Source organism: Hyla sarda, unplaced genomic scaffold (assembly GCF_029499605.1).
Source record: "Hyla sarda isolate aHylSar1 unplaced genomic scaffold, aHylSar1.hap1 scaffold_771, whole genome shotgun sequence".
Classification (NCBI taxonomy): domain Eukaryota; kingdom Metazoa; phylum Chordata; class Amphibia; order Anura; family Hylidae; genus Hyla; species Hyla sarda.
This window is the reverse complement of record NW_026610794.1, coordinates 138,367-160,329: the sequence shown is the minus strand read 5'-3', so window position 1 is coordinate 160,329 and position 21,963 is coordinate 138,367. Positions and strand designations below refer to the sequence as shown.

The 21,963-nt window shown below is 49.3% G+C and overlaps 7 non-coding genes and 1 pseudogene across 7 annotated transcripts; all 8 read right to left on the bottom strand.

The window, feature by feature from the left end:
* Nucleotides 1-824: 824 nt before the first annotated feature.
* LOC130346034 (U2 spliceosomal RNA) lies at nucleotides 825-1,015 on the bottom strand. The gene has a single exon (XR_008884418.1). It is a non-coding gene; the product is annotated as a U2 spliceosomal RNA (small nuclear RNA).
* Nucleotides 1,016-3,131: 2,116 nt separating this feature from the next.
* LOC130346033 (U2 spliceosomal RNA) lies at nucleotides 3,132-3,322 on the bottom strand. The gene has a single exon (XR_008884416.1). It is a non-coding gene; the product is annotated as a U2 spliceosomal RNA (small nuclear RNA).
* Nucleotides 3,323-5,416: 2,094 nt separating this feature from the next.
* On the bottom strand, nucleotides 5,417-5,607 carry LOC130346032 (U2 spliceosomal RNA). Its single transcript, XR_008884415.1, has one exon. It is a non-coding gene; the product is annotated as a U2 spliceosomal RNA (small nuclear RNA).
* A 2,088-nt stretch (nucleotides 5,608-7,695) lies between these two features.
* LOC130346031 (U2 spliceosomal RNA) lies at nucleotides 7,696-7,886 on the bottom strand. Its single transcript, XR_008884414.1, has one exon. It is a non-coding gene; the product is annotated as a U2 spliceosomal RNA (small nuclear RNA).
* Nucleotides 7,887-9,961: 2,075 nt separating this feature from the next.
* On the bottom strand, nucleotides 9,962-10,152 carry LOC130346030 (U2 spliceosomal RNA). The gene has a single exon (XR_008884413.1). It is a non-coding gene; the product is annotated as a U2 spliceosomal RNA (small nuclear RNA).
* Nucleotides 10,153-16,818: 6,666 nt separating this feature from the next.
* On the bottom strand, nucleotides 16,819-16,997 carry LOC130346055 (U2 spliceosomal RNA; annotated as a pseudogene).
* A 2,091-nt stretch (nucleotides 16,998-19,088) lies between these two features.
* Nucleotides 19,089-19,279, bottom strand: LOC130346027 (U2 spliceosomal RNA). The gene has a single exon (XR_008884411.1). It is a non-coding gene; the product is annotated as a U2 spliceosomal RNA (small nuclear RNA).
* A 2,094-nt stretch (nucleotides 19,280-21,373) lies between these two features.
* On the bottom strand, nucleotides 21,374-21,564 carry LOC130346026 (U2 spliceosomal RNA). Its single transcript, XR_008884410.1, has one exon. It is a non-coding gene; the product is annotated as a U2 spliceosomal RNA (small nuclear RNA).
* Between the last annotated feature and the right edge of the window lie 399 nt (nucleotides 21,565-21,963).

The window sequence follows — 21,963 nt, the reverse complement described above, 5'->3', positions numbered from 1 at the left end:
TGTTCAGCGACAGACAAGTCGCATCGGCTGAAAGTAGGCCAGAATGTCAGTCCATGTTGGAGCAGGTTTAGATACAGTCTAAAGTATAGATCTCAAAGTCTGTGCACAGAATTTAGCAAGGGCCTCGCACCTTCTGATGCATCAGGTAGGTGCACAATAGCATAGCCTAACCCTCTGTACTTTGGTCTATATTGATGCGGGACATAGACAGCCAGCTGATGACCAATCCATTAGTGCAATGGATGGCTGGAAGCATTTGTCTTTGCCTTTGCAATACCACAGAAGCAATGCATGGTCAATGTACAGCAATGACACACCTGTGTGAACAGCCAGGAGACCCCCCCCCCCCCCATGTTATGTTACATAGTTACATAGTTAGTACGGTCGAAAAAAGACATATGTCCATCAAGTTCAACCAGGGAATTAAGGGGTAGGGGTGTGGCGCGATATTGGGGAAGGGATGAGATTTTATATTTCTTCATAAGCATTAATCTTATTTTGTCAATTAGGAACATTCAGCACCCACCCGCTATCAAGGCAGCTGCCTATCATGTCATGCCCTACCTGCACAGGTGTGCTGGCTACTCAAATGATCCAATTAAGGAGGCCATTTAGTCAGCAGCAGCAGAAGTCCTGTGCCTGGACGCTCCAACAGCGGCCAGACACAAGCAGAAGCAGAAGCAGCAGAAGCAGCAGAAGCAGCAGCAGCACCACCTTTTGTTTTTTGGCTGCAGCAGCAGCAAGGCCCACAGGGCTGGCTAGCTGGGCTAGCCAGCAAGCAGGTAGCAATGAAAGTAGGAATCTTTCTTTTTAACCCTGTAAGGGGGTGGTGCACTGTACCCGAAGATACTGCCATATCGGGTCAATGCATAGGGCGACGGAAGCAAGCTTCGAAATCGGCCCCCGTTCTCAAAAATCCATTTAATATATGGTCCCCAGATAGGGGACGTATCAGATATTAAACTGATAAGAACAGATACTACACTTGATCTTAGCCAAAAGGCCGAGAAGCGATAACCGTGAAAGGGGCGGGCCCAACAAGGTGCCCTTCATGGGCACTATCACTGCTTGCTGTCAGGGAGGCTGCCAGACAATTTTCCATGCACACTCTGGGCTGGGGGGCAGTCAACCACCAGTACACACAGCAGAACCTAAACCCATACCATTATTGCTAAGCAGCAAGACAGGGGCCCATTGCACTCCCACGGGGCCTTTTTAAATGCAATCCATAACCCGGATTTGCCAGGAACCCTTCTTACTCCTCCTACTTGCATGTGACACTGGGCTTAGGATCTGCATAGGAAACACACACACAAGCACACACCTACCTTTGTTGCCTGCAGATGCCTCCTTGGCTGTCCCCAAACGGTATCAAACCAACACCCACGGGAAGCTGTAAGCATAGAGGACATGCCTGCACCCCATTGGACTTACCTGTGTGGGTTAAACCCGGGTTATTTGACAACCTATGGCGGTGATGGTTCTGCTCAGGCAGAGCAGTGCTGATGCTCCTCATAAAGCTGTCGCTGCTGTGAAGGTTCTAGGTGACATCACAAATCCCTATGGTTACATACACAACAAAGCTGGGTTGTTGTTGTTTACACTCTGCAAGGCCTGTGGAAGTGAGTGACATCATAGCACTGTAGTTCTGAGGGTTCTAGATGGATGCAACAATCTCCTGTTGCTTCTATGAAGGCCATAATAGACGACATCACCAAACAGCTCCATAGTCACATACACAGCAAAGGAGAGATGTTGTTTACACCTAGTGATGTCAGTGGTATTGAGTGACATCACAGCACAGTGCTAAGGCTCCTGGGCCTGGACACAGCAGCGGCTGCAATATCTCAACGGAGAATACGTTTATATATATGTGTGTGTGTGCGCGTATATATATATATATATATATATATATATATATATATATATATATATATATATATATATATATATTTCTCCGCCGAAATCACTTTTAAACCCATTTCCACCTTTTTTTCCCTTCTCTTCCTCTTACTTTTTTTTCACGTTTTTTTACGTTTTTCTCCTTTTCGCCTCTTTTCTGGGCGTATTATTCTTCTTTTTCTTCTTTTTTTTCGTCTAATGCATACCCCATCAGTGCAGCAATGCTTATTCAATACCGCCAGCAGATGGAGACACTGGGGGATAATTTTCTAAGGATTTATACTGATTTTTCCTGTCTGAATTTGTCGCACAGAAAGTTGCAGGCCAAATATGTGTGACATTTCTGCGACTTTAGCTTCTAGAGCATTTTTACAACATTATACATAGGTGCTGAATACATAAAAAGCGACTGTTCAGCGACAGACAAGTCGCATCGGCTGAAAGTAGGCCAGAATGTCAGTCCATGTTGGAGCAGGTTTAGATACAGTCTAAAGTATAGATCTCAAAGTCTGTGCACAGAATTTAGCAAGGGCCTCGCACCTTCTGATGCATCAGGTAGGTGCACAATAGCATAGCCTAACCCTCTGTACTTTGGTCTATATTGATGCGGGACATAGACAGCCAGCTGATGACCAATCCATTAGTGCAATGGATGGCTGGAAGCATTTGTCTTTGCCTTTGCAATACCACAGAAGCAATGCATGGTCAATGTACAGCAATGACACACCTGTGTGAACAGCCAGGAGACCCCCCCCCCCCCATGTTATGTTACATAGTTACATAGTTAGTACGGTCGAAAAAAGACATATGTCCATCAAGTTCAACCAGGGAATTAAGGGGTAGGGGTGTGGCGCGATATTGGGGAAGGGATGAGATTTTATATTTCTTCATAAGCATTAATCTTATTTTGTCAATTAGGAACATTCAGCACCCACCCGCTATCAAGGCAGCTGCCTATCATGTCATGCCCTACCTGCACAGGTGTGCTGGCTACTCAAATGATCCAATTAAGGAGGCCATTTAGTCAGCAGCAGCAGAAGTCCTGTGCCTGGACGCTCCAACAGCGGCCAGACACAAGCAGAAGCAGAAGCAGAAGCAGCAGAAGCAGCAGCAGCACCACCTTTTGTTTTTTGGCTGCAGCAGCAGCAAGGCCCACAGGGCTGGCTAGCTGGCTAGCCAGCAAGCAGGTAGCAATGAAAGTAGGAATCTTTCTTTTTAACCCTGTAAGGGGGTGGTGCACTGTACCCGAAGATACTGCCATATCGGGTCAATGCATAGGGCGACGGAAGCAAGCTTCGAAATCGGCCCCCGTTCTCAAAAATCCATTTAATATATGGTCCCCAGATAGGGGACGTATCAGATATTAAACTGATAAGAACAGATACTACACTTGATCTTAGCCAAAAGGCCGAGAAGCGATAACCGTGAAAGGGGCGGGCCCAACAAGGTGCCCTTCATGGGCACTATCACTGCTTGCTGTCAGGGAGGCTGCCAGACAATTTTCCATGCACACTCTGGGCTGGGGGGCAGTCAACCACCAGTACACACAGCAGAACCTAAACCCATACCATTATTGCTAAGCAGCAAGACAGGGGCCCATTGCACTCCCACGGGGCCTTTTTAAATGCAATCCATAACCCGGATTTGCCAGGAACCCTTCTTACTCCTCCTACTTGCATGTGACACTGGGCTTAGGATCTGCATAGGAAACACACACACAAGCACACACCTACCTTTGTTGCCTGCAGATGCCTCCTTGGCTGTCCCCAAACGGTATCAAACCAACACCCACGGGAAGCTGTAAGCATAGAGGACATGCCTGCACCCCATTGGACTTACCTGTGTGGGTTAAACCCGGGTTATTTGACAACCTATGGCGGTGATGGTTCTGCTCAGGCAGAGCAGTGCTGATGCTCCTCATAAAGCTGTCGCTGCTGTGAAGGTTCTAGGTGACATCACAAATCCCTATGGTTACATACACAACAAAGCTGGGTTGTTGTTGTTTACAGTCTGCAAGGCCTGTGGAAGTGAGTGACATCATAGCACTGTAGTTCTGAGGGTTCTAGATGGATGCAACAATCTCCTGTTGCTTCTATGAAGGCCATAATAGACGACATCACCAAACAGCTCCATAGTCACATACACAGCAAAGGAGAGATGTTGTTTACACCTAGTGATGTCAGTGGTATTGAGTGACATCACAGCACAGTGCTAAGGCTCCTGGGCCTGGACACAGCAGCGGCTGCAATATCTCAACGGAGAATACGTTTATATATATGTGTGTGTGTGCGCGTATATATATATATATATATATATATATATATATATATATATATTTCTCCGCCGAAATCACTTTTAAACCCATTTCCACCTTTTTTTCCCTTCTCTTCCTCTTACTTTTTTTTCACGTTTTTTTACGTTTTTCTCCTTTTCGCCTCTTTTCTGGGCGTATTATTCTTCTTTTTCTTCTTTTTTTTCGTCTAATGCATACCCCATCAGTGCAGCAATGCTTATTCAATACCGCCAGCAGATGGAGACACTGGGGGATAATTTTCTAAGGATTTATACTGATTTTTCCTGTCTGAATTTGTCGCACAGAAAGTTGCAGGCCAAATATGTGTGACATTTCTGCGACTTTAGCTTCTAGAGCATTTTTACAACATTATACATAGGTGCTGAATACATAAAAAGCGACTGTTCAGCGACAGACAAGTCGCATCGGCTGAAAGTAGGCCAGAATGTCAGTCCATGTTGGAGCAGGTTTAGATACAGTCTAAAGTATAGATCTCAAAGTCTGTGCACAGAATTTAGCAAGGGCCTCGCACCTTCTGATGCATCAGGTAGGTGCACAATAGCATAGCCTAACCCTCTGTACTTTGGTCTATATTGATGCGGGACATAGACAGCCAGCTGATGACCAATCCATTAGTGCAATGGATGGCTGGAAGCATTTGTCTTTGCCTTTGCAATACCACAGAAGCAATGCATGGTCAATGTACAGCAATGACACACCTGTGTGAACAGCCAGGAGACCCCCCCCCCCCCCCCCCCATGTTATGTTACATAGTTACATAGTTAGTACGGTCGAAAAAAGACATATGTCCATCAAGTTCAACCAGGGAATTAAGGGGTAGGGGTGTGGCGCGATATTGGGGAAGGGATGAGATTTTATATTTCTTTATAAGCATTAATCTTATTTTGTCAATTAGGAACATTCAGCACCCACCCGCTATCAAGGCAGCTGCCTATCATGTCATGCCCTACCTGCACAGGTGTGCTGGCTACTCAAATGATCCAATTAAGGAGGCCATTTAGTCAGCAGCAGCAGAAGTCCTGTGCCTGGACGCTCCAACAGCGGCCAGACACAAGCAGAAGCAGAAGCAGCAGAAGCAGCAGCAGCACCACCTTTTGTTTTTTGGCTGCAGCAGCAGCAAGGCCCACAGGGCTGGCTAGCTGGCTAGCCAGCAAGCAGGTAGCAATGAAAGTAGGAATCTTTCTTTTTAACCCTGTAAGGGGGTGGTGCACTGTACCCGAAGATACTGCCATATCGGGTCAATGCATAGGGCGACGGAAGCAAGCTTCGAAATCGGCCCCCGTTCTCAAAAATCCATTTAATATATGGTCCCCAGATAGGGGACGTATCAGATATTAAACTGATAAGAACAGATACTACACTTGATCTTAGCCAAAAGGCCGAGAAGCGATAACCGTGAAAGGGGCGGGCCCAACAAGGTGCCCTTCATGGGCACTATCACTGCTTGCTGTCAGGGAGGCTGCCAGACAATTTTCCATGCACACTCTGGGCTGGGGGGCAGTCAACCACCAGTACACACAGCAGAACCTAAACCCATACCATTATTGCTAAGCAGCAAGACAGGGGCCCATTGCACTCCCACGGGGCCTTTTTAAATGCAATCCATAACCCGGATTTGCCAGGAACCCTTCTTACTCCTCCTACTTGCATGTGACACTGGGCTTAGGATCTGCATAGGAAACACACACACAAGCACACACCTACCTTTGTTGCCTGCAGATGCCTCCTTGGCTGTCCCCAAACGGTATCAAACCAACACCCACGGGAAGCTGTAAGCATAGAGGACATGCCTGCACCCCATTGGACTTACCTGTGTGGGTTAAACCCGGGTTATTTGACAACCTATGGCGGTGATGGTTCTGCTCAGGCAGAGCAGTGCTGATGCTCCTCATAAAGCTGTCGCTGCTGTGAAGGTTCTAGGTGACATCACAAATCCCTATGGTTACATACACAACAAAGCTGGGTTGTTGTTGTTTACACTCTGCAAGGCCTGTGGAAGTGAGTGACATCATAGCACTGTAGTTCTGAGGGTTCTAGATGGATGCAACAATCTCCTGTTGCTTCTATGAAGGCCATAATAGACGACATCACCAAACAGCTCCATAGTCACATACACAGCAAAGGAGAGATGTTGTTTACACCTAGTGATGTCAGTGGTATTAAGTGACATCACAGCACAGTGCTAAGGCTCCTGGGCCTGGACACAGCAGCGGCTGCAATATCTCAACGGAGAATACGTTTATATATATGTGTGTGTGTGCGCGTATATATATATATATATATATATATATATATATATATATATATATATTTCTCCGCCGAAATCACTTTTAAACCCATTTCCACCTTTTTTTCCCTTCTCTTCCTCTTACTTTTTTTTCACGTTTTTTTACGTTTTTCTCCTTTTCGCCTCTTTTCTGGGCGTATTATTCTTCTTTTTCTTCTTTTTTTTCGTCTAATGCATACCCCATCAGTGCAGCAATGCTTATTCAATACCGCCAGCAGATGGAGACACTGGGGGATAATTTTCTAAGGATTTATACTGATTTTTCCTGTCTGAATTTGTCGCACAGAAAGTTGCAGGCCAAATATGTGTGACATTTCTGCGACTTTAGCTTCTAGAGCATTTTTACAACATTATACATAGGTGCTGAATACATAAAAAGCGACTGTTCAGCGACAGACAAGTCGCATCGGCTGAAAGTAGGCCAGAATGTCAGTCCATGTTGGAGCAGGTTTAGATACAGTCTAAAGTATAGATCTCAAAGTCTGTGCACAGAATTTAGCAAGGGCCTCGCACCTTCTGATGCATCAGGTAGGTGCACAATAGCATAGCCTAACCCTCTGTACTTTGGTCTATATTGATGCGGGACATAGACAGCCAGCTGATGACCAATCCATTAGTGCAATGGATGGCTGGAAGCATTTGTCTTTGCCTTTGCAATACCACAGAAGCAATGCATGGTCAATGTACAGCAATGACACACCTGTGTGAACAGCCAGGAGACCCCCCCCTCCCCCCCCCATGTTATGTTACATAGTTACATAGTTAGTACGGTCGAAAAAAGACATATGTCCATCAAGTTCAACCAGGGAATTAAGGGGTAGGGGTGTGGCGCGATATTGGGGAAGGGATGAGATTTTATATTTCTTCATAAGCATTAATCTTATTTTGTCAATTAGGAACATTCAGCACCCACCCGCTATCAAGGCAGCTGCCTATCATGTCATGCCCTACCTGCACAGGTGTGCTGGCTACTCAAATGATCCAATTAAGGAGGCCATTTAGTCAGCAGCAGCAGAAGTCCTGTGCCTGGACGCTCCAACAGCGGCCAGACACAAGCAGAAGCAGAAGCAGCAGCAGCACCACCTTTTGTTTTTTGGCTGCAGCAGCAGCAAGGCCCACAGGGCTGGCTAGCTGGCTAGCCAGCAAGCAGGTAGCAATGAAAGTAGGAATCTTTCTTTTTAACCCTGTAAGGGGGTGGTGCACTGTACCCGAAGATACTGCCATATCGGGTCAATGCATAGGGCGACGGAAGCAAGCTTCGAAATCGGCCCCCGTTCTCAAAAATCCATTTAATATATGGTCCCCAGATAGGGGACGTATCAGATATTAAACTGATAAGAACAGATACTACACTTGATCTTAGCCAAAAGGCCGAGAAGCGATAACCGTGAAAGGGGCGGGCCCAACAAGGTGCCCTTCATGGGCACTATCACTGCTTGCTGTCAGGGAGGCTGCCAGACAATTTTCCATGCACACTCTGGGCTGGGGGGCAGTCAACCACCAGTACACACAGCAGAACCTAAACCCATACCATTATTGCTAAGCAGCAAGACAGGGGCCCATTGCACTCCCACGGGGCCTTTTTAAATGCAATCCATAACCCGGATTTGCCAGGAACCCTTCTTACTCCTCCTACTTGCATGTGACACTGGGCTTAGGATCTGCATAGGAAACACACACACAAGCACACACCTACCTTTGTTGCCTGCAGATGCCTCCTTGGCTGTCCCCAAACGGTATCAAACCAACACCCACGGGAAGCTGTAAGCATAGAGGACATGCCTGCACCCCATTGGACTTACCTGTGTGGGTTAAACCCGGGTTATTTGACAACCTATGGCGGTGATGGTTCTGCTCAGGCAGAGCAGTGCTGATGCTCCTCATAAAGCTGTCGCTGCTGTGAAGGTTCTAGGTGACATCACAAATCCCTATGGTTACATACACAACAAAGCTGGGTTGTTGTTGTTTACACTCTGCAAGGCCTGTGGAAGTGAGTGACATCATAGCACTGTAGTTCTGAGGGTTCTAGATGGATGCAACAATCTCCTGTTGCTTCTATGAAGGCCATAATAGACGACATCACCAAACAGCTCCATAGTCACATACACAGCAAAGGAGAGATGTTGTTTACACCTAGTGATGTCAGTGGTATTGAGTGACATCACAGCACAGTGCTAAGGCTCCTGGGCCTGGACACAGCAGCGGCTGCAATATCTCAACGGAGAATACGTTTATATATATGTGTGTGTGTGCGCGTATATATATATATATATATATATATATATATATATATATATATATTTCTCCGCCGAAATCACTTTTAAACCCATTTCCACCTTTTTTTCCCTTCTCTTCCTCTTACTTTTTTTTCACGTTTTTTTACGTTTTTCTCCTTTTCGCCTCTTTTCTGGGCGTATTATTCTTCTTTTTTTTCGTCTAATGCATACCCCATCAGTGCAGCAATGCTTATTCAATACCGCCAGCAGATGGAGACACTGGGGGATAATTTTCTAAGGATTTATACTGATTTTTCCTGTCTGAATTTGTCGCACAGAAAGTTGCAGGCCAAATATGTGTGACATTTCTGCGACTTTAGCTTCTAGAGCATTTTTACAACATTATACATAGGTGCTGAATACATAAAAAGCGACTGTTCAGCGACAGACAAGTCGCATCGGCTGAAAGTAGGCCAGAATGTCAGTCCATGTTGGAGCAGGTTTAGATACAGTTTAAAGTATAGATCTCAAAGTCTGTGCACAGAATTTAGCAAGGGCCTCGCACCTTCTGATGCATCAGGTAGGTGCACAATAGCATAGCCTAACCCTCTGTACTTTGGTCTATATTGATGCGGGACATAGACAGCCAGCTGATGACCAATCCATTAGTGCAATGCATGGCTGGAAGCATTTGTCTTTGCCTTTGCAATACCACAGAAGCAATGCATGGTCAATGTACAGCAATGACACACCTGTGTGAACAGCCAGGAGACCCCCCCCCCCCCATGTTATGTTACATAGTTACATAGTTAGTACGGTCGAAAAAAGACATATGTCCATCAAGTTCAACCAGGGAATTAAGGGGTAGGGGTGTGGCGCGATATTGGGGAAGGGATGAGATTTTATATTTCTTCATAAGCATTAATCTTATTTTGTCAATTAGGAACATTCAGCACCCACCCGCTATCAAGGCAGCTGCCTATCATGTCATGCCCTACCTGCACAGGTGTGCTGGCTACTCAAATGATCCAATTAAGGAGGCCATTTAGTCAGCAGCAGCAGAAGTCCTGTGCCTGGACGCTCCAACAGCGGCCAGACACAAGCAGAAGCAGCAGAAGCAGCAGCAGCACCACCTTTTGTTTTTTGGCTGCAGCAGCAGCAAGGCCCACAGGGCGGGCTAGCTGGCTAGCCAGCAAGCAGGTAGCAATGAAAGTAGGAATCTTTCTTTTTAACCCTGTAAGGGGGTGGTGCACTGTACCCGAAGATACTGCCATATCGGGTCAATGCATAGGGCGACGGAAGCAAGCTTCGAAATCGGCCCCCGTTCTCAAAAATCCATTTAATATATGGTCCCCAGATAGGGGACGTATCAGATATTAAACTGATAAGAACAGATACTACACTTGATCTTAGCCAAAAGGCCGAGAAGCGATAACCGTGAAAGGGGCGGGCCCAACAAGGTGCCCTTCATGGGCACTATCACTGCTTGCTGTCAGGGAGGCTACCAGACAATTTTCCATGCACTCTCTGGGCTGGGGGGCAGTCAACCACCAGTACACACAGCAGAACCTAAACCCATACCATTATTGCTAAGCAGCAAGACAGGGGCCCATTGCACTCCCACGGGGCCTTTTTAAATGCAATCCATAACCCGGATTTGCCAGGAACCCTTCTTACTCCTCCTACTTGCATGTGACACTGGGCTTAGGATCTGCATAGGAAACACACACACAAGCACACACCTACCTTTGTTGCCTGCAGATGCCTCCTTGGCTGTCCCCAAACGGTATCAAACCAACACCCACGGGAAGCTGTAAGCATAGAGGACATGCCTGCACCCCATTGGACTTACCTGTGTGGGTTAAACCCGGGTTATTTGACAACCTATGGCGGTGATGGTTCTGCTCAGGCAGAGCAGTGCTGATGCTCCTCATAAAGCTGTCGCTGCTGTGAAGGTTCTAGGTGACATCACAAATCCCTATGGTTACATACACAACAAAGCTGGGTTGTTGTTGTTTACAGTCTGCAAGGCCTGTGGAAGTGAGTGACATCATAGCACTGTAGTTCTGAGGGTTCTAGATGGATGCAACAATCTCCTGTTGCTTCTATGAAGGCCATAATAGACGACATCACCAAACAGCTCCATAGTCACATACACAGCAAAGGAGAGATGTTGTTTACACCTAGTGATGTCAGTGGTATTGAGTGACATCACAGCACAGTGCTAAGGCTCCTGGGCCTGGACACAGCAGCGGCTGCAATATCTCAACGGAGAATACGTTTATATATATGTGTGTGTGTGCGCGTATATATATTCCGTTCAGTCATTACAAGTCGTACAATAAATTACAGTCACACAAAGCATGATAGTACAATACACAGCAAAGGTTCCCTAAGCTATACATCGCACACCATGCTACTCTAACATTCAGCTCAATCCTGCAATAGAAAAGCACAAGAGATCAAACAAAAACCAAATAATACAATCTGTGATCGGGGTAGGGGTGTGGGCGACTATGTGGGGGTAGGGAGGGGGCGGATCACAGGGCCAAACTGTTGGGCTGTATCTTCAGGGAGACATGGGAGAAGGAGAGGGGTCTTCACTCCTCTTCTTCCTCATCAACGGCCGAGCTGTCCAAGATGTAATAGTCTCTAAGCAGGTTCTTGATGAACCTGCGGCAGTCCCGGACGGACATGTTTTCCCTGTTGATCACGAGGCGGTTCCTGGCAAGCCACACTGCGTCCTTAAAACAGTTCATAAGGCGCCAGGCCTCCTGGATGGCCTCCACGTCGTGGGTCCCAGGGAACAGGCCGTAAAGCACCGAATGGTACGATAGGCAGCTCCTGGGCACTGAGTCTCTGAGTTCCTGTTCTAGGGCGTCCAACAGACCCTGTGCAAAGGGGCACTGCCAAAACACGTGGAAAGATGTTTCCTCCACGTAGGGGCAACGGGGGCAGTACCGGGTCTTGCACAGGTTGCGGGCATGCATGAATGACCTGAGAGAGAGACCTCCCATGACGGCCATCCACGACAAGTCCTTGTGTCCATTGGTAAGCCGCTTTGAGGCCACATTGTTCCAAACTGTCTCTGCAGTGGCTGCGGGGAGTCCCGGAACCAGCTCGGTCGAGTCCTTAGCTCGGATGAGCTTGTGGATTGTCTTTGGCTTCCATAGGTCTGGTTTCAGTCCTTCCAGCTGGTGCTCCCTCACAAACCGGACAACATCCCCATAGAACCAGGGAGTGTTCCAGTTGTAAGGGATGGAGCTGTCCCACTTGTCCCAGCCCAGCTGTCTCCAGAGGGGCATGAGAAGCAAGCGAGACATGGACCTGCCCGCTGAGCCAGTCTTTTCAACAAGAGTCCGCTGCACCGTGACACATGCAAAGGAGGCCCTCAGCAGAGCGGGGATGTCGGGTATTCCCTTCCCACCCTTGCGGGGTTCCTTGTACATCACGGTCCTCTTGACTCTGTCCATTTTGCCCCAGACGAAGCCAAACACTGTCCGGGTGATGGCCTTGCAAACGGTGGTATGGGGAGGCCAGGCCTGTGCGGTATATTGGAGCACAGGCAAAACTTCACTCCGCAGGACAAGTGCCTTGCCTTCCATCGTGAGCTTTCTGGAGCTCCACAGTCCGATCTTTGAGTTTATCCTTCCTAGTCGGTCTTGCCAAGACTTAAGGGCCGCTCCTTCCTTCCCGAACCAGACTCCAAGAATTTGAATGAAGTCCGGCTTAACGGCAAAGGGGAAGGGGGCGGAAGAAGCCATGTGCCACTTCCCGAAGAGCATGGCCTCCGACTTCCCGCAGTTGACTTTTGCCCCCGAAGCTCTGCCGAAGTCCTCGCAGGTCTGGACGAGTGCAGTCACCGAACGCTGGTCAGCGCAGAAGACGGTCACGTCGTCCATGTAGAGCGAGCACTTGACCTCGTGGCGATCTGGTCCTGGTGCGGTGATCCCTCTGATCTCTCCATTCTGCCGGATAGTCTCAGCGAAGAGCTCTATAACACAAACAAAAAGGAGAGGTGAAAGAGGGCAGCCTTGTCTAACCCCTGAAAGAATAGGAAAGGGGTCAGTCTTCCAGCCGTTCACCAACACCGTGCTGTAAATGTCAAAATACATAACGTTAACAAAAGAGCAAAACATCTTCCCCAGACCCAGCCTGCGCAAAACCCTGTCCATGAATGCGTGGGAGACACGGTCGAACGCCTTCTCCTGATCTAAGCTGACCAGGGCGGCGCGGCCCCCGCGGTCCTGGATGTAATGGACCGTGTCTCTCACAAGGGCAAGGCTGTCGGCAATCCTGCGGCCAGGAATGCTGCAGGTCTGGTCCGGATGGACGATCTGCCCCATGACAGGTTTCAGCCTGTTGGCCAGCACCTTGGCGAGGATCTTGTAGTCCACGTTCAGGAGAGAGATGGGACGCCAGTTTTTCAGGTCACATCTCTCCCCCTTCCGCTTATACAAGATCGTGATCATCCCTTCCCTCAACGACGGAGGCATTCTGCCCCCCACCACCATCTCCTCGTACACCTCCAACAGGTCCGGACAGATCAGGTCACCCAGCGCTACGTAGAGCTCGGCCGGGAGACCGTCACTGCCCGGGGTCCTGCCGGGCTTAAAGGATTTAGCGGCAGAGAGCAGCTCCCCCACCGTCAAGGGATCGTCCATAGCCGCCGCACCTGCGGGATCAACAACGTTAGTGACACCTGACAGGAACCTCTCGGCGGCTTCGGGGTCGGATGACTTGGGGGCGTAGAGGTTGCTGTAGAAGTCGTGGACGACCCCCACCACTTCCTCCTTGCCGCTCCTCATGTGTCCGGTCTCATCTCGTAGCTCAGTCAGGGGCGTGTGGCCGGCATGGAGCTTCCTGAAAAAGAAAGAGTTACATTTCTCACCCTTCTCCAGGTTCTCCACCTTGGAACGAAAGACGATTCGCTTGGATTCCTCCTCAAAGTGCCTTTTCAAGCTCTTTTTGGTCTCCTCCAGCTCCTCCCTGACGTCCCAGCCACACTGGAGCAGGTCCTGCAGGGACCGCAGCTCGCGCTGCAGTTTCCTCAAGTCCCACTTCTTCGCACACGCCTGTTGTCTGCCTTTTGCCTGAAAGAAACAACGGAATTCGACTTTAACATATTCCCACCAATCGCTGATGCACTTGAACAGACATTTGTCATTTCGCCATACAAGGTAAGCATCCCTAAGTTCCTCCATGACCTCCCTCTGCTCCAACAGGGCACAATTCAACTTCCAGGAGCCCGGGCCAGGTGGGAATCCATGGCCCAGAGTCCCCCGGAATCGAATGGCCCTGTGGTCAGAGAAGAAGCAGGGGACCATAGAGTACGACACCTTTCTGACTGCTCTCGAAGTGAAGATGAAGTCTATCCGAGAACGGAGCGAGCCATCGGGGCGGCTCCACGTATAGTTTACGGAGCCGTTCCCGATGGACCCGACAACGTCCTGCAAGGATGCCTCCGTCACCATCTCAATCAGCAGTTTAGACGTCACGTCCAGGTTGGCGGATGTGCCAGAACTGCGCCCTTCCACCTCAATGGGGCAGTTGAAGTCACCACCCAACACTACTGCTCTAGTGGTGGCGAGTTCAGCCCGCAGGGCCTGGAGAACCTCCAGTCGGACATCCCTCTCAGGGGAGGCATACACGTTGATGAGCCGCACGGGCTCACCCGCCCAGGAACCGTCTGCGACAAGAAGTCTGCCACAGACGAGCTCCCGGACGGAATCAAGTGCAAAGTTACCTCCCCTGATCAGGATGGCCACCCCCGCAGACCTATTGTCGCCCCCACCAGACCAGTAGGAAGGGCCGTGAGGCCACTGCCTGGCCAGATGGTTGTAAGACCTAGAAGCAGACAAAGCACATTCCTGCAACATGTAAACATCACACCTCTGGGAATCTAAGAACGTAAGAACAGTCTGAAATCTGAACCAAGCTCTAATACTCCTCACATTAATGCAGAAGATGTTGAGATCAGCCATGGGAATAAAAAGAGAGGTTAGTTCTGATACTAGTTACCAGTCTGGTCGGACGGGTCCTCTTCTCTGGCGCCTGTCGGCTCCTGTGGCTTCTCGTAGCGCCCTTCCAAGAACTCGTCGTAGACCGTGTTGGACGGAGTGTCTAGGATTTTCTTAACCTCTGGGTCCTGCAGCAGCTCCTCCATAGATTGAGCTTGGACTGGCTCTGCTTGGACCTGCTCCACTTGGGCCTGCTCCATCACCTCCTCTCCTTCTGAAGCCTCAAGGCTCTCGCAGACCTGCTCCATCTCCTCCTCCTCATCTGAAGCTTGAGGGGTCTCGCAGGTCTCGATTATCTTTCTTTTGTGGGACTCTTCTGATACGTTGTCCCTTCCTTTCCTCTTCCTCTGTATGGTACCTGGGGGAGGAAGCACAGGAAAGTCCTCCGAAGGGCGGGCACCAGCAGCTGGAGGGGGGTTAGGTGCTGCTGGGCCAGGAGAGAAAGGAGGCTGGGTGGGGCGGGGGGCAGGAGAGAGTGCCCGGGCAGGGGAGGACGGGGCAGGGGTGGGCCGGGCAGGGGAGAACGGGGCAGGGGTGGGCCGGGCAGGGGAGGACGGGGCAGGGGTGGGCCGGGGTGGGGTACGGGGGGCAGGGGTGGGGCGGGATGGGGCAGGAGGGGCAGGGGTGGGACGGGATGGGGTAGGAGGGGCAGGGGTGGGACGGGATGGGGCAGGAGGGGGAGGGGTGGGACGGGATGGGGCAGGGGTGGGACGGGATGGGGCAGGGGTGGGGCGGGATGGGGCAGGAGATGGGGCGGGAGGGGCAGGGGATGGGGCGGGAGGGGCAGGGGAGGGGGGGGGACGGGGCAGGGGTGGTGGCTTTCGCCTTCTTACCCTCCTTGGTCGGCTTGGCCATCCGTGGTGTTGGCTCCGGAGCTGGGGCTGGCTTCGGTGCTCTCGCTGCCACAGATGCCCATGTTCTCTCCCTCTGGGGGCAGTCCTTGTAGCTGTGGGCTGCCAGTCCGCAGAGGTTGCAGGTCTTGCTCTTGGGGCAGTCCTTGGTCGTGTGACCTGTCACACGGCAATACCTGCAGGCATCCTCCGTACAGTCCTTGCCCTCGTGGCCCATCTTGCCGCATCTCCTGCAGGTCTGCGGCATGTCCGGGTAGAAGATAAGTCCTGTGGAGTTGCCCAAGGAAAATGTCGTTGGCAGGTGCTGTAGTCCGTCTGGAGAAGCAGGGTTCTTGTTGAGTCTGACGACCACAGACCACTTGCAGGTCCAGTATCCGAGTGAGTTCAGGATGCGGGTGGGCTCCCTCACCACGGTGCAGAAGCGCTTCAGGAAGGTCGAGATGTCCGTGCCTGGGGTGTGTGGGTTCCGCATTGAGACCGTCACCCGCCTCTCCTCTCTTTGAATAAGGCAGTTGCCCACAAAGCGAGAGAAAGGGGATTCGGGACTCGCCGCTTTCACCACCTCCCAGTATCTTCTACAGGTCCCAATGGTGGCAAAGGTGATGTAGAAGATTCCCGAAAAGAAGGTTGCTATTCCCAGGGTGTCAGCCGTGGGGAAGCCTTGATCCGCCAGCATCTTCTTGCAGAACACGTCGTGGGACATGTCCGGCACCCTTCCATCCACGGGCTTGAGCTTCAAGGCAACAGTCTGCCTCATCCAGGGCTCCAGGGTTGGAGCTTCCAGGTTAGGAATTCTGCCGCCCTTCTGCCTTGCCGTGGTGGAGGTTGAAGCTTGCTGTGGTTGGGGCTGGACCTCCAGGCCTTGCCCTGCAGCCTCCTGGGTGGACTTGCTGGTTGAGGCCATGGCTTCTTCCAGCAGGCTCTTTTCCGCTTCCTTGCTTACTTGTGGAGAGAGGCTTCGCAAAGTCTTCTTTCCCGGGTGGGAGGAGCTATGCAGATCCGGTCCCGGTGGGAGGAGCTATGCAAATCCTTCTCCAGAGGCAGCGAGTTTCTTCGAAAAGATTCTGCGCCGCCTTCCTCTTCGCCGCTGTTCCGGAATTCACCGCCGATTCCCTTCTTCCAGGTTCTTCGTCGGCTTCTTCCGGAGCTGCAGTCTTCAAGATCTTCTCCTTCTTCAGATGTTCCGAGGCAGGCAGGAGACGATCTTCAGGTGGTATGCTCTAGAGAAATGCGGTTCTAATAAGAACGAAAAGTACTGCAATCGTACTACGCAAAATCTCTACCACAATGCTTGGAGTTCTTCAGACCGTAGCGATCATGGTATCTCCCCTGCCAGGTAAGTATTAAATATTAAACTGATAAGAACAGATACTACACTTGATCTTAGCCAAAAGGCCGAGAAGCGATAACCGTGAAAGGGGCGGGCCCAACAAGGTGCCCTTCATGGGCACTATCACTGCTTGCTGTCAGGGAGGCTGCCAGACAATTTTCCATGCACACTCTGGGCTGGGGGGCAGTCAACCACCAGTACACACAGCAGAACCTAAACCCATACCATTATTGCTAAGCAGCAAGACAGGGGCCCATTGCACTCCCACGGGGCCTTTTTAAATGCAATCCATAACCCGGATTTGCCAGGAACCCTTCTTACTCCTCCTACTTGCATGTGACACTGGGCTTAGGATCTGCATAGGAAACACACACACAAGCACACACCTACCTTTGTTGCCTGCAGATGCCTCCTTGGCTGTCCCCAAACGGTATCAAACCAACACCCACGGGAAGCTGTAAGCATAGAGGACATGCCTGCACCCCATTGGACTTACCTGTGTGGGTTAAATCCGGGTTATTTGACAACCTATGGCGGTGATGGTTCTGCTCAGGCAGAGCAGTGCTGATGCTCCTCATAAAGCTGTCGCTGCTGTGAAGGTTCTAGGTGACATCACAAATCCCTATGGTTACATACACAACAAAGCTGGGTTGTTGTTGTTTACAGTCTGCAAGGCCTGTGGAAGTGAGTGACATCATAGCACTGTAGTTCTGAGGGTTCTAGATGGATGCAACAATCTCCTGTTGCTTCTATGAAGGCCATAATAGACGACATCACCAAACAGCTCCATAGTCACATACACAGCAAAGGAGAGATGTTGTTTACACCTAGTGATGTCAGTGGTATTGAGTGACATCACAGCACAGTGCTAAGGCTCCTGGGCCTGGACACAGCAGCGGCTGCAATATCTCAACGGAGAATACGTTTATATATATGTGTGTGTGTGCGCGTATATATATATATATATATATATATATATATATATATTTCTCCGCTGAAATCACTTTTAAACCCATTTCCACCTTTTTTTCCCTTCTCTTCCTCTTACTTTTTTTTCACGTTTTTTTACATTTTTCTCCTTTTCGCCTCTTTTCTGGGCGTATTATTCTTCTTTTTCTTCTTTTTTTTCGTCTAATGCATACCCCATCAGTGCAGCAATGCTTATTCAATACCGCCAGCAGATGGAGACACTGGGGGATAATTTTCTAAGGATTTATACTGATTTTTCCTGTCTGAATTTGTCGCACAGAAAGTTGCAGGCCAAATATGTGTGACATTTCTGCGACTTTAGCTTCTAGAGCATTTTTACAACATTATACATAGGTGCTGAATACATAAAAAGCGACTGTTCAGCGACAGACAAGTCGCATCGGCTGAAAGTAGGCCAGAATGTCAGTCCATGTTGGAGCAGGTTTAGATACAGTCTAAAGTATAGATCTCAAAGTCTGTGCACAGAATTTAGCAAGGGCCTCGCACCTTCTGATGCATCAGGTAGGTGCACAATAGCATAGCCTAACCCTCTGTACTTTGGTCTATATTGATGCGGGACATAGACAGCCAGCTGATGACCAATCCATTAGTGCAATGGATGGCTGGAAGCATTTGTCTTTGCCTTTGCAATACCACAGAAGCAATGCATGGTCAATGTACAGCAATGACACACCTGTGTGAACAGCCAGGAGACCCCCCCCCCCCCATGTTATGTTACATAGTTACATAGTTAGTACGGTCGAAAAAAGACATATGTCCATCAAGTTCAACCAGGGAATTAAGGGGTAGGGGTGTGGCGCGATATTGGGCAAGGGATGAGATTTTATATTTCTTTATAAGCATTAATCTTATTTTGTCAATTAGGAACATTCAGCACCCACCCGCTATCAAGGCAGCTGCCTATCATGTCATGCCCTACCTGCACAGGTGTGCTGGCTACTCAAATGATCCAATTAAGGAGGCCATTTAGTCAGCAGCAGCAGAAGTCCTGTGCCTGGACGCTCCAACAGCGGCCAGACACAAGCAGAAGCAGAAGCAGCAGAAGCAGCAGAAGCAGCAGCAGCACCACCTTTTGTTTTTTGGCTGCAGCAGCAGCAAGGCCCACAGGGCTGGCTAGCTGGCTAGCCAGCAAGCAGGTAGCAATGAAAGTAGGAATCTTTCTTTTTAACCCTGTAAGGGGGTGGTGCACTGTACCCGAAGATACTGCCATATCGGGTCAATGCATAGGGCGACGGAAGCAAGCTTCGAAATCGGCCCCCGTTCTCAAAAATCCATTTAATATATGGTCCCCAGATAGGGGACGTATCAGATATTAAACTGATAAGAACAGATACTACACTTGATCTTAGCCAAAAGGCCGAGAAGCGATAACCGTGAAAGGGGCGGGCCCAACAAGGTGCCCTTCATGGGCACTATCACTGCTTGCTGTCAGGGAGGCTGCCAGACAATTTTCCATGCACACTCTGGGCTGGGGGGCAGTCAACCACCAGTACACACAGCAGAACCTAAACCCATACCATTATTGCTAAGCAGCAAGACAGGGGCCCATTGCACTCCCACGGGGCCTTTTTAAATGCAATCCATAACCCGGATTTGCCAGGAACCCTTCTTACTCCTCCTACTTGCATGTGACACTGGGCTTAGGATCTGCATAGGAAACACACACACAAGCACACACCTACCTTTGTTGCCTGCAGATGCCTCCTTGGCTGTCCCCAAACGGTATCAAACCAACACCCACGGGAAGCTGTAAGCATAGAGGACATGCCTGCACCCCATTGGATTTACCTGTGTGGGTTAAACCCGGGTTATTTGACAACCTATGGCGGTGATGGTTCTGCTCAGGCAGAGCAGTGCTGATGCTCCTCATAAAGCTGTCGCTGCTGTGAAGGTTCTAGGTGACATCACAAATCCCTATGGTTACATACACAACAAAGCTGGGTTGTTGTTGTTTACACTCTGCAAGGCCTGTGGAAGTGAGTGACATCATAGCACTGTAGTTCTGAGGGTTCTAGATGGATGCAACAATCTCCTGTTGCTTCTATGAAGGCCATAATAGACGACATCACCAAACAGCTCCATAGTCACATACACAGCAAAGGAGAGATGTTGTTTACACCTAGTGATGTCAGTGGTATTGAGTGACATCACAGCACAGTGCTAAGGCTCCTGGGCCTGGACACAGCAGCGGCTGCAATATCTCAACGGAGAATACGTTTATATATATGTGTGTGTGTGCGCGTATATATATATATATATATATATATATATATATATATATATATTTCTCCGCCGAAATCACTTTTAAACCCATTTCCACCTTTTTTTCCCTTCTCTTCCTCTTACTTTTTTTTCACGTTTTTTTACGTTTTTCTCCTTTTCGCCTCTTTTCTGGGCGTATTATTCTTCTTTTTCTTCTTTTTTTTCGTCTAATGCATACCCCATCAGTGCAGCAATGCTTATTCAATACCGCCAGCAGATGGAGACACTGGGGGATAATTTTCTAAGGATTTATACTGATTTTTCCTGTCTGAATTTGTCGCACAGAAAGTTGCAGGCCAAATATGTGTGACATTTCTGCGACTTTAGCTTCTAGAGCATTTTTACAACATTATACATAGGTGCTGAATACATAAAAAGCGACTGTTCAGCGACAGACAAGTCGCATCGGCTGAAAGTAGGCCAGAATGTCAGTCCATGTTGGAGCAGGTTTAGATACAGTCTAAAGTATAGATCTCAAAGTCTGTGCACAGAATTTAGCAAGGGCCTCGCACCTTCTGATGCATCAGGTAGGTGCACAATAGCATAGCCTAACCCTCTGTACTTTGGTCTATATTGATGCGGGACATAGACAGCCAGCTGATGACCAATCCATTAGTGCAATGGATGGCTGGAAGCATTTGTCTTTGCCTTTGCAATACCACAGAAGCAATGCATGGTCAATGTACAGCAATGACACACCTGTGTGAACAGCCAGGAGACCCCCCCCCCCCCATGTTATGTTACATAGTTACATAGTTAGTACGGTCGAAAAAAGACATATGTCCATCAAGTTCAACCAGGGAATTAAGGGGTAGGGGTGTGGCGCGATATTGGGGAAGGGATGAGATTTTATATTTCTTCATAAGCATTAATCTTATTTTGTCAATTAGGAACATTCAGCACCCACCCGCTATCAAGGCAGCTGCCTATCATGTCATGCCCTACCTGCACAGGTGTGCTGGCTACTCAAATGATCCAATTAAGGAGGCCATTTAGTCAGCAGCAGCAGAAGTCCTGTGCCTGGACGCTCCAACAGCGGCCAGACACAAGCAGAAGCAGAAGCAGAAGCAGCAGAAGCAGCAGCAGCACCACCTTTTGTTTTTTGGCTGCAGCAGCAGCAAGGCCCACAGGGCTGGCTAGCTGGCTAGCCAGCAAGCAGGTAGCAATGAAAGTAGGAATCTTTCTTTTTAACCCTGTAAGGGGGTGGTGCACTGTACCCGAAGATACTGCCATATCGGGTCAATGCATAGGGCGACGGAAGCAAGCTTCGAAATCGGCCCCCGTTCTCAAAAATCCATTTAATATATGGTCCCCAGATAGGGGACGTATCAGATATTAAACTGATAAGAACAGATACTACACTTGATCTTAGCCAAAAGGCCGAGAAGCGATAACCGTGAAAGGGGCGGGCCCAACAAGGTGCCCTTCATGGGCACTATCACTGCTTGCTGTCAGGGAGGCTGCCAGACAATTTTCCATGCACACTCTGGGCTGGGGGGCAGTCAACCACCAGTACACACAGCAGAACCTAAACCCATACCATTATTGCTAAGCAGCAAGACAGGGGCCCATTGCACTCCCACGGGGCCTTTTTAAATGCAATCCATAACCCGGACTTGCCAGGAACCCTTCTTACTCCTCCTACTTGCATGTGACACTGGGCTTAGGATCTGCATAGGAAACACACACACAAGCACACACCTACCTTTGTTGCCTGCAGATGCCTCCTTGGCTGTCCCCAAACGGTATCAAACCAACACCCACGGGAAGCTGTAAGCATAGAGGACATGC